Raw genomic sequence first — 10726 nt, 5'->3', positions numbered from 1 at the left:
TTCTAAAAAGATATCTGCGTTGGTTTTGCATATGCGTGAGCATCAAACATAACAACTCCCGCACCAAAAAAGTTCAACACTCATCGCTGACGAAATTCCCGCATCAAAAAGTCGCCATATGAAATTCCCGCCTCAAAAAATCAACAATCTACAGTCAGCACTATATGGAAGACAAACAGTAAAAATTTGAGTAAAAACTGTCAACAAAGAAGTTATGACATTTTTCAATCTTATTTTGCATATGTACAAGACTTGATAATGATACATTCACTAAGTTCTATTGGTTTGTATATGAAAGATGAATGTTGATCTAAATCCCTCATCAAAATCTCAACAATGCCTGACGAGAACCATGAAATCAACTTTCATCGGCCTTACACAAACTGTTTTAGTGTTTATTTGCCACGACTTTAATTATTGAAACGGCCAAACTTTCTGTGCTTTGTGCTCTTACTTACAAGTTTGACTCGTAACAGGCCAGATTCAAACCAATGTTAATACGCATCGATCGTATTCATCAAATACACAAGGTGAAGGTATATAAACACCTAAAATTTACAAGGACAACCATCTTCCATTGATGTTGTAGATGGCAACTTACGCCGCAAACATGTAAGCTGTGTAATAGAGGCTAAAGATGATACCCGTCTTACACCCTCGTACTGAAGCAAGCACATGACTTATTGATAAAGATTATCAAAATTAAAAACGTTTTAATTGAATTTTAAATATTACTTGAAAAATTACAAGATATCAAAGAAAGTGTGTAAATGTAAAATGTGCACGATTGGAAAGCAAATAGCGCGAAGACTCATTAAATAAACTTTTTCGGCCTTCCACAGGCTGCACAGTGCACTGAACGACTGCACTAAAACTGAAAGACTAGTTATTGCCTGTCCTACTAAACAGCGAAATGTGCTACTAAACAGCGAAATGTGCAGGAATGTGCGCTGAATGTGCAAGAATGTGCAGGAATGTGCACGGAATGTTCAGGAATGTGCGCGAAATGGGCAAGAATGTGCATCTATAACTGCCGTAATGTATCAAAATGTGGCAAAACGGGTTTACACGTGTTAAATCTGTCGAAACCTGTCGGAATTCATGCCGTATACTGTTGTAATTCCCCGGGGGGGTTACTATATATGCCGGTATTAATTTAACCCATGTGCATTCTCACTAAAAATAAGAGGGCCCCCTAGTGCGAACTGCACATTGGAAAACCCTACCCCCTATTGCAGACACAATTGAAGAATACCACCCCCTATTGCATACACAATGAAAATATTCCACCCCCTATTGCATACACAATGAAAGAGTCCTACCCGGACCCCTACCCCCTATTGCGAGGTCTTGCAGACAAGTGGAGAGCAAAGAGTGGAATGAATGGAGGGGGCCCGTGAGGGGGGCCTACTGCGGGCGCGGTGCTTGACATGAACGATCCCGAGGGCTTATTGCGGGATTAGCTTTGTAAAGGGGGGCCTATTTGCTCCAGCGCGGGCCCGCTTTAGAAGTTGAAAAACACCCCCCTAACCTGCAAAATTTGGAACGCACATGGGGTAATACCGGCATATATAGTGACCCCCTCGGGTGTAATTCTAGGTTCATCGGCTTTATTTTAAATAAATAAGATGGCGAAGTCTGATATAACGTGTAGTCTCGTTTTAATTCACGTAAGCAAGCAACAAGTCTCGCATGGTGCGAGAACACGCGAGATGTACACAAACAATAGACAAGTAACACAGTCCTGACATTTAGACTTTTTGCTACGTTTTCAACACTCCTTCTCAAAATGCTAAATTAGAAAAATATTAACTGAAGAAAGTCAGTCCATTGAAATTACGAAATAACACCCGTGTTTTTTTCAATCTCTTGAATTTAAAGTCAGTTCGTAGAAATTACTCCAATCATGTTTCTAAGTCTCTTGAATTGAGCTTGAGCAAGTCCCTTGGTTAGGATGTCAGCTACCATGTCCTCACTCCTGCAGTACTGGAGCACAACGGCTCCATTCTCCACCTGCTCCCGGATGAAATTATATTTAATGGCGATGTGTTTTGCTGGACCATGAAACTGAGGGTTTTTGGTCATACATATAGCAGGCCCATTACCTGTTGTAATTCTAGGTTCATCAGCTTTATTTTAAATAAATAAGATGGCGAAGTGTGGTGTAGTCTGGTAAGTCGGTGTAGTCTCGTAAGCAAGCAACAAGATTCGCATGGTGCGAGAACACGCGAGATGTACACAAACAATAGACAATTAACACAGTCCTGACATTTAGACTTTTTGCTACGTTTTTCAACATATACATTACGAAATGTAATCGTATTGATATTGCAGTGACCGCACAATTTGCTCTCTAATCCACATAAATTATTCATGACGTACTTTAATTGATAATATAAGATTGATTCTATGAAAAAACAAATTAACGCATTTCGAACAGTAGCCAATTCACAAGTGCTTGTAATGGCTGTATAACTATAAGCAATTTTACAAATTTTGACGTTTGCTGGTTCATACACCAGCAAGCCATTACAAATTTGAATATTACTGCAAATACGATAACGCCACATTACAATTTGACAAAATGAAATGTTATTAACGTACTAAAACAAAACATAAATGTGCACTGCTATATATTTATACTTTATACAGTCTACAGTTTATATGCTTGGAAATGCACAAATTACACTTTTCACCAGCAAACTACAGCTCATAGGGTCTATGTCCCCCATGGTACTGCCGGAACGTGTGCGTGTGCACGTACACGTGCGTGCGTGCATGCGTGTGTGCGTGCGTGTTTGCGTTCGTGTGCACGTACACGTACACGTGCGTGCGTGCGTGCGTGTGTGCAGGTACACGTGAGTGCGTGCGTGCGTCCGTGTGTGTGCACGTACACGTGCGTGCGTGCGTGCGTGTGCGCGTGTGCACGTGCACGTACACGTGCGTGCGTGCGTGCGTGCGTGCGTGCGTGTACGACGTCAAAGTGCATGCGTGTGCGCGTGCATCATTTGCATACCGAATAAGCATAGAATTAACTGTTTAACATAGAATACCATTACTGTTCAGCATAGAATAGACTCGTGTACGATAGCCGAAACCAGGCACCCAGGAGCTGTGGCCCAGGAGAGGTCAGGCGCAGAGGGGCTGTGGCCAGGAGAGGCGCGCTAGAAACCCAGTAGCTATAAAAGCGTCACAAAAACGCGGTTCAGGGGCTAGTAGAGAAGGAGAAAGGTCGAGCGCAGTGTCGCGCGCCGTTCGCCGCTCTCTCGGCAGTTCTGATAGTTGCACACTGCCCCGTGTGATGAATCGTCTGAATAAATACACGTCCGCTACTTCGTCTATACAATCCGATATGGACTTCGATCACCACCAGCTTCCACCTACGTATTATCATCCCACACACCTATTAGCTATAGTAGAGCGGTAGTGTGGCAGATACGGCTAGTTCCCTGCCAGGTCTTGCGTGCTTCTCCGCGACCTCTGTCAAGGAATGTAGTGATGGTGAAATCACGTCTCCTCCGCGGAGCGAGAACGTGAATTACCAGAAGGCGCGTGGATATATAAGCCGCCCCAACGGGCGCACGCCGTCTTTCTCACAACGAGACGCGTGATGGCTACAACGTGTATATACAACGAGTTCCGTAGACGAGCACGAGTTTGCAGTCTAGGCTTAGCACGTTAGCGAAAGTCGACCACTGAACAGCTGGACGGCGTAACGTGTGCTGCTCACCTCAAGGCTGCGACTGTCGTGTTCGTTACGTGAACGTTCCGCGAAACTACCGTGGATTGCGAGCGATTGTAATAGCGCGTAATTACGCCGCGCGCGTGCGGCCTCATGGGCTCAGACACGGCGACGGGCGTAGTGTAGACGGCCGCCCGTGTTTTGTAAATAAAGCCTCGGTTCTCTGTAATCGCTGTCCTGTCTTGGTTATCGACGTTGTACACATCGACGAGTCATCCTCCACAGACTTCTGATTCTGTCGCGAATCAAGTAAGGCTCGACGTGCCTTACGGACGAGACGCGACTAACGATAGCAAGGCAATCCACGGCCAACGATAGCCCGACACGTTAATCGAGAGATCTAACGATAAGAAACGTCACAGTAGTAAACCCTGTTACATAATCCATTGGGTTGCAACCGTATTTCGTCGAATAATTCTGCCCCACTCGTCAAAACCCCCGAGCCGGCATTCGCGCGATTCCGCTGCTCATCTTACTATAGTTTGGCGAATGTTGTATGTATGTATGTGTGTGTGTGTGTGTGGCGTGCGTGCGTGCGTGTCGTGCGTGCGTGGTGCTGTGCGGCGTGGCGTGCATGCATGCATGTATGTATGTATGTATGTATTGCTTAATGAAAGGCTCCGTAGTTTGGATCCGAAATAGAGCGCCAAATTCACAGAACAGATCGATGAATACCACGGAACGGGTTTCTAAACTATACTCTCGGTTGAAAACGTGGTTTGTTCGGTCTTAAAAAGACAAAAAAAAGGTAAGATTTGCCTGAAAATAGGGGGCGCTGTTTTCGTTTTCGTTTTGTTTGCAACAGGTTTCAATTTTGTGTTGTTCTGTGTATCGTGTGTTCTATACTTCTGTGTCTGTGTGTCTGAGATTTGTGTGTAATACCCCATAATGTAAGTAGAAATAACCATGTAATAATGAAGTTAAATATTCAGTAGCTATTTGGCCATAGTTTTCCCATATGAGATGTACAAGTTGAATTTCATCAGAGCAGATGTTTTTTTTGAAGTCTGCAAAGTGTACGGGTTGTCGTGAACACCGATCTGTCACAAGCGGTCCGATCAAACACGCAATAATACTGGTCCGTCCGCACACAATGGAAACATGGCACCCGCCAGTTAGATGCGATATGATATGACTACTAGGCACTTAAAAAAAAACCCTTAACCTAACCCTACCTAACCCAAAAAAAAAACAAGCAGCCGCAGAGCGTCTGGGTCATCTGAGCGTCTGTTGCTTACGATTATAAAACGGTAAAATTTCAGTCGTGCGTAGTACCACATTTGTTAGGCGCAGATATGCAGACACGCAGTTGCGTACATCATCATTGTTAGGAACCGCCACTATCGCAGATGGAGGGTAGGGGGGAGGGTGGGAGGGTGGGGAAAGGGGGTGAGGGAGGGGAGGGGGGAGCGGTGGGGAGGGGGGCTCTAATAGGCAAAAGCAGTTCACTCCTTTGTTAACAGTCAACAAATCCATGTTTAACCCTCCTCTTGAGGGTCAAAAGGTTATCGACACTTACTCTTCGCATGTCAGCAGAAGGGACATTTCATGGTCCATTCAATAAAAGTCATAAAATATGCTAGCTCACCGCTGAAACAAAAAAGTTTTTCAATTGCGCTCGTCCGACCATGTCCTCCCAGAAAATGTCTAAAATCTGCCCTGTGCGCCATTGACCTTTGACCTGTTGACTCCAATTTCGGCCAGTGATGGCTTTTCTACCATGATGCTATACACGGACTATCACGAGCCTAGGTCGAGTACGTTTAGATTTGTGGCCGCAATTCTGCATTTTCCTCCCTATACCTTAAGTTAAGGACGTGAATGTTCCCCCTTCTTTACACCTCTTGACCTTTGACCTTTGACCCCAGCTTCGACATCCCAACTCGTTTTGACGATCTCCCCAACGACGCCGAATATCGTGACGCGTACGTCGAGCGGTTAAGATTTGTGCCCAACTTGTTGACGGACGGACGGACGACCGGACGGACGGACGGACGAATCAGAGATTCTACAAGCTGGCATCTGACTATGTCAGATGAGCTAAAAATTAAATTAATTAAAGTGCTAGTAGTCATATCATATCGAACCTTTGCTGCTTCTGCGGAAACATGCGAAGCACGTAATATTACGTGCTACGCAGCCAAGTGGTTAATCAGTCGCCCGACTACCGCCCATTCAGATCTATCTATATTCTAACTTTGCTGTCTCGTATCATCAACCAGTAGTTCCTACATAGCATAGCAATAAAACATTGTGGTGTGTGCGTGCGATGCGTGCATGTGTCTGTATTTCACTGTGTGCTTGCCAAACAAATGGTTAATGTGTTAGTGTAAGCCATGATTGTAGCATATATTTGTATTGGACATCTCAACGCATAAAAAACAAACATGTGCAAGCAACTAAACTCTCCATATCAGCAGCAACTTACACATAACACTACTGTAGGCTGCATACTGTAACATCATGCTGTCACAGTCATAAGCCCGCGCGGTAGGCGCGGTTTCAGCTAGTATACCACGAATCTATTCCTGACCTGTTACAAGAGCATAGATACTGCGGCTGCCTATGTATGATGCTGGATGGAGAATGTGGCGAGGATCTACATACGGTGTGGTGGTGGGTGGTGTAGCGGCGGGGGGTTGCAAACGCGCGTTAGCCACTGACTAATGTTATGATTAAGGCTGTATTAGTAAATGGGGCCAAAAATAAAAAATAATTCCTAAATTTATTCTCAATTGCTCGTAGAAATGGCGGAGAAAGCATCACATATTCAATAAATTTCCAGTGGGAGGGATGCCACCGGGACCAATTAGCGACCGCGTGCTTCGCACGCCCTGCTTCTCAAATAGTTACCTCCGCCGCCCGCCTCGCCTGAACTGCTGATCCACTCCTGGTCAGCATATTTCGAGGCCAGAAATAATCTACTAAAGGACTCAATCAGACGGTTACTGGCAGTTCTACCCTCATCAAGGCACGTAATTTACTAATTATATCATACGATAATCACATTTTCGCAGCACACTCCTTCTATTCTGCCGATTAATAAAAAAAACTCACGTCTGATACACGCTACACTAACGGTGGAACTTAAGAAGCACGCCAATACGTAAATTTATTGTTTATTATAGCCCCCCCCCCGCCAACAGAGATAATTTGCTAGATGCTATAAGACAGGTAGGCATAAGCCAAGCACACACACATTCACACAACAAACACACACCACACACACACACACACACAACAGCACTACACAGTCCACACAAACACCACACACACAAGCATGAATGAGAATGAGAGAGAGGGGACGACATTGCTATTGACTGATTGACCAGAATTGTTTATTCTAATGTTGTCCTCTCTCTGGAGATGTTCTGTCTCTGTGATGGATACGCTTTCAGAAACATTCGCAACTTGAGGTAAATGTTGTCCGTTATAATTTCATGTAGACGATGTGCAACAGTTCTAACGCATGTATCGACCGGTTACCCCCTTAAGAGCGCCTCGCCGCTGATGTATGTGGCGACAGAAGGGGAAGGGCAGGCCGATAAGCGAGCGACTGATCAGCCGTGATTCAGGCCTGCTGTGGCTTTTTGCCCGCCAGCGCCGTACTTCGCCCCTCCCCCCCCTGCTAGCTCGTCAGGAAGGGGAGAAGGGACATGATGCACATTGGCGCCACATTTGCGCACATTATTTCTTGCACAGCATTCCTGCACATGTCGGCGTGTTAGTGATTAACTTTTTTACACATTTTGATACTATGGCAGCAGTTTGATGCAGCATGCGCCCCATTCTGCTTCCGGCCATCGCCGATTCAGTGTTTATACATTTCGTGTTTGTAAACATTTTTTACACATTTTGACATTGCGGGCAGTTATTGATGCACATTGCGCCACATTCCTTACCATTCCCGCGCATATTCCGCTGTTTAGTCCACATCCGCCGTGTTAGTACCAACATTTTTTACAATTTGATACCATTGCGGCAGTTATTGATGCACATTTGCGGCCAGCATTCTTACCAATCACGCGCCAACATTTACGCTGTTTTAGTATAGCAGGCATTCGCTTGGTTTTAGTAGCAACATTTTCGCTGTTTAGTATAACGTTCTTACACATTTTGATACGTTGTAGCAGTTATTGATGCACATTGCGCCACATTCTTACCCATTCCGCGCACATTCCGCTGTTTAGTAGCACAGTTCGCTTTTAAAATGTAGGCAGTAATGTGTTCCAGGGATCGAGGCTTCTCTGGGCCAGGCACTCATTACTGAGTACGACTAGCATACGGCAATAGGCTGTTGCGAGCTGTTGTAGTTGCCCAGCCGGAGATGCGTTTCACTTCCTCGAGGTGTCATAACAACGATGCTGCCTGACTCAATGTTTTGCCAGAGGGACCTAGTGAATTGCTGTGCTGTTTGACTAGTGAGTAGTGACTCCGGTAGCAGATTCCAGCTTCTGATTGTTCTAGGAAAGAAGCTGAACCTGTATCCATCTGTCCGGGTTCTGATGTTGTTGTATGTAAGCCGGTGTGTGCCGCGCCATATGCTGGTGCTTTTGGTGAGGAAGGATGGAATGTCGACTGCCGCCTGTCCGTTGATTATTTTCCAGATAAGGGCCTGTCGGTTGACCAACCTGCGTTCCTGCAAGGAGGGCCATTGTAGGACTGCGATTATTTGTGTAACACTCAGTTTGCTGGTAATTTCCCGTTACGAAGCGCGCTGCTCGTCTCTGCACGTTCTCCAGGGAGGAGATATCCTTCTGTGTGTGTGGATCCCAAACACTACCTGCATACTCGAGGCTTGGCCTCACGTATGCTTTGTATGCCATCTCTTTGACAGGTTCTGGGCATCCTACAAGGTTCCTGCGGATGGTATTTAGGGCCCGGGTGCGAAATTTTTTTCCCACGAGAGTTCCGGACCCACCACAGTTAGTGTTATGGTTCGGGTTCGGGTTCGGGTTAGGGTTAGGGTTAGGGTTAGGGTTAAGGTGTATAAATTTTACATTGTTGCTTCGAGGAACTCGAGTGAATGGAGTGCGCTGATTGGCTGTGGTCCGGAACTCAAGTGGGGAAAAAAAATTTCGCTGCCCGGGTTGCCTTTCCTTTCGATACATCATTTTGATACATTGTAGCAGTTATTGATGCACATTGCGCCACATTCGTACCCATTCCGTGCACATTTCGCTGTTTAGTAACACATTCCGCTGTTTAGTATAATATTTGTACACATTTTGATACATTGCGGCAGTTATTGATGCACATTGCACCACATTCTTACCCATTCCGCGCACATTCTGCTGTTTAGTAGCACATTTCGCTGTTTAGTAGCACATTTGTAGCTATAAAAGCGTCACAAGAACGCGGTTCAGGGGCTAGTAGAGAAGGAGAAAGGTCGAGCCAGTGTGGCCGGCCTTCGGCCGCTCTCTCGGCAGTTCTGATAGTTGCACACTGCACCGTGTGATGAATCGTCTGAATAAATACACGTCCGCTACTTCGTCTATACATCGATATGGGACTTCGATCACCACCAGCTTCACCCTACAGTCATTATCATCCCACACACCTATTAAGCTATAGCAGAGGGTAGTGTGGCAGATACGGCTAGTTCCCTGCCAGTCTTGCGTGCCTTCTCCGCGACCTCTGTCGAGGAATGTAGTGATGGTGAAATCACGTCTCCTCCCGCGAAGCGAGACGTGAATTACCCAGAAGGCGCGGGGATATATAAGCCGCCCCAACGGGCGCACGCGGTCTTCTTCACAACGAGACGCGTGATGGCTACACGTGTATAACAACGAGTTCCGTAGACGAGCACGAGTTTGCAGTCTAGGCTTAGCACGTTAGCGAAAGTCGAGCAACTGAACGCTGACGGCGTAACGTGTGCTGCTCACCTCAAGGCTGCGACTGTCGTGTTCGTTACGTGAACCGTCCGCGGAAACTACGTGGATTGCGAGCGATTGTAATAGCGCGTAATTACGAGCGCGCGTGCGGCCTCATGGGCCAGCACGGCGACGGGCGTAGTGTAGACGCCGCCCGCGTTTTGTAAATAAAGCCTTCGTTCTCTGTAACTCGCTGTCCTGTCTTGGTTATCGACGAGTCATCCTCCACAGACTTCTGATTCTGTCCGAATCAAGTAAGGCTCGACGTGCCTTACGGGACGAGACGCGACTAACGATAGCAAGGCAATCACGGCCAACGATAGCCCGAACACGTTAATCGAGAGATCTAACGATAAGAAAACGTCACAGTAGTAAACCCTGTTACAATAATCCATTGGGTTGCAACCGTATTTCGTCGAATAATTCTGCCCCACTCGTCAAAACCCCCAGAGCCGCATTCGCCGATCCCTGCTCATCTTACTATAATTTGGCGAATGTTGTATGTATGTATGTGTGTGTGTGTGTGCGTGCGTGCGTGCGTGCGTGCGTGCGTGCGTGCGTGCGTGCGTGCATGCATGCATGTATGTATGTATGTATGTATGTTAATGAAAGGCTCCGTTAGTTTGGATCCAAATAGCGCCAAATTCACAGAACAGATCGATGAATACACGGAACGGGTTCTAAACTATACTCGGTTGAAAACCGTTTGTTCGGTCTTAAAAAAGACAAAAAAAAGGTAAAGATTTGCCTGAAAATAGGGGGCGCTGTTTTGTTTTCGTTTTGTTTCAACAGGTTTCAATTTTGTGTTGTTCTGTGTATCTGTGTTCTAACTTCTGTGTCTGTGTGTCTGAGATTTGTGTAATCCCCATAATGTAAGTAGAAATAACCATGTAATAATGAAGTTAAATATTCAGTAGCTATTTGGCCATAGTTTCCCATATGAGATGTACAAGTTGAATTTCATCAGAGCAGATGTTTTTTTTGGAAGTCTGCAAAGTGTACGGGTGTCGTGAACACCGATCTGTCACAAGCGGTCCGATCACAACCACGCAATAATACCTGGTCCCGTCCGCACACAGTAGAAAACATGCGAAGCACGTAATATTACGTC

The sequence above is a fragment of the Priapulus caudatus genome, unplaced genomic scaffold, assembly GCF_000485595.1.
Source record: "Priapulus caudatus unplaced genomic scaffold, Priapulus_caudatus-5.0.1 Scaffold2330, whole genome shotgun sequence".
Classification (NCBI taxonomy): domain Eukaryota; kingdom Metazoa; phylum Priapulida; class Priapulimorpha; order Priapulimorphida; family Priapulidae; genus Priapulus; species Priapulus caudatus.
The sequence above is the reverse complement of the archived record's forward strand: the minus strand, read 5'-3'. Positions refer to the sequence as shown.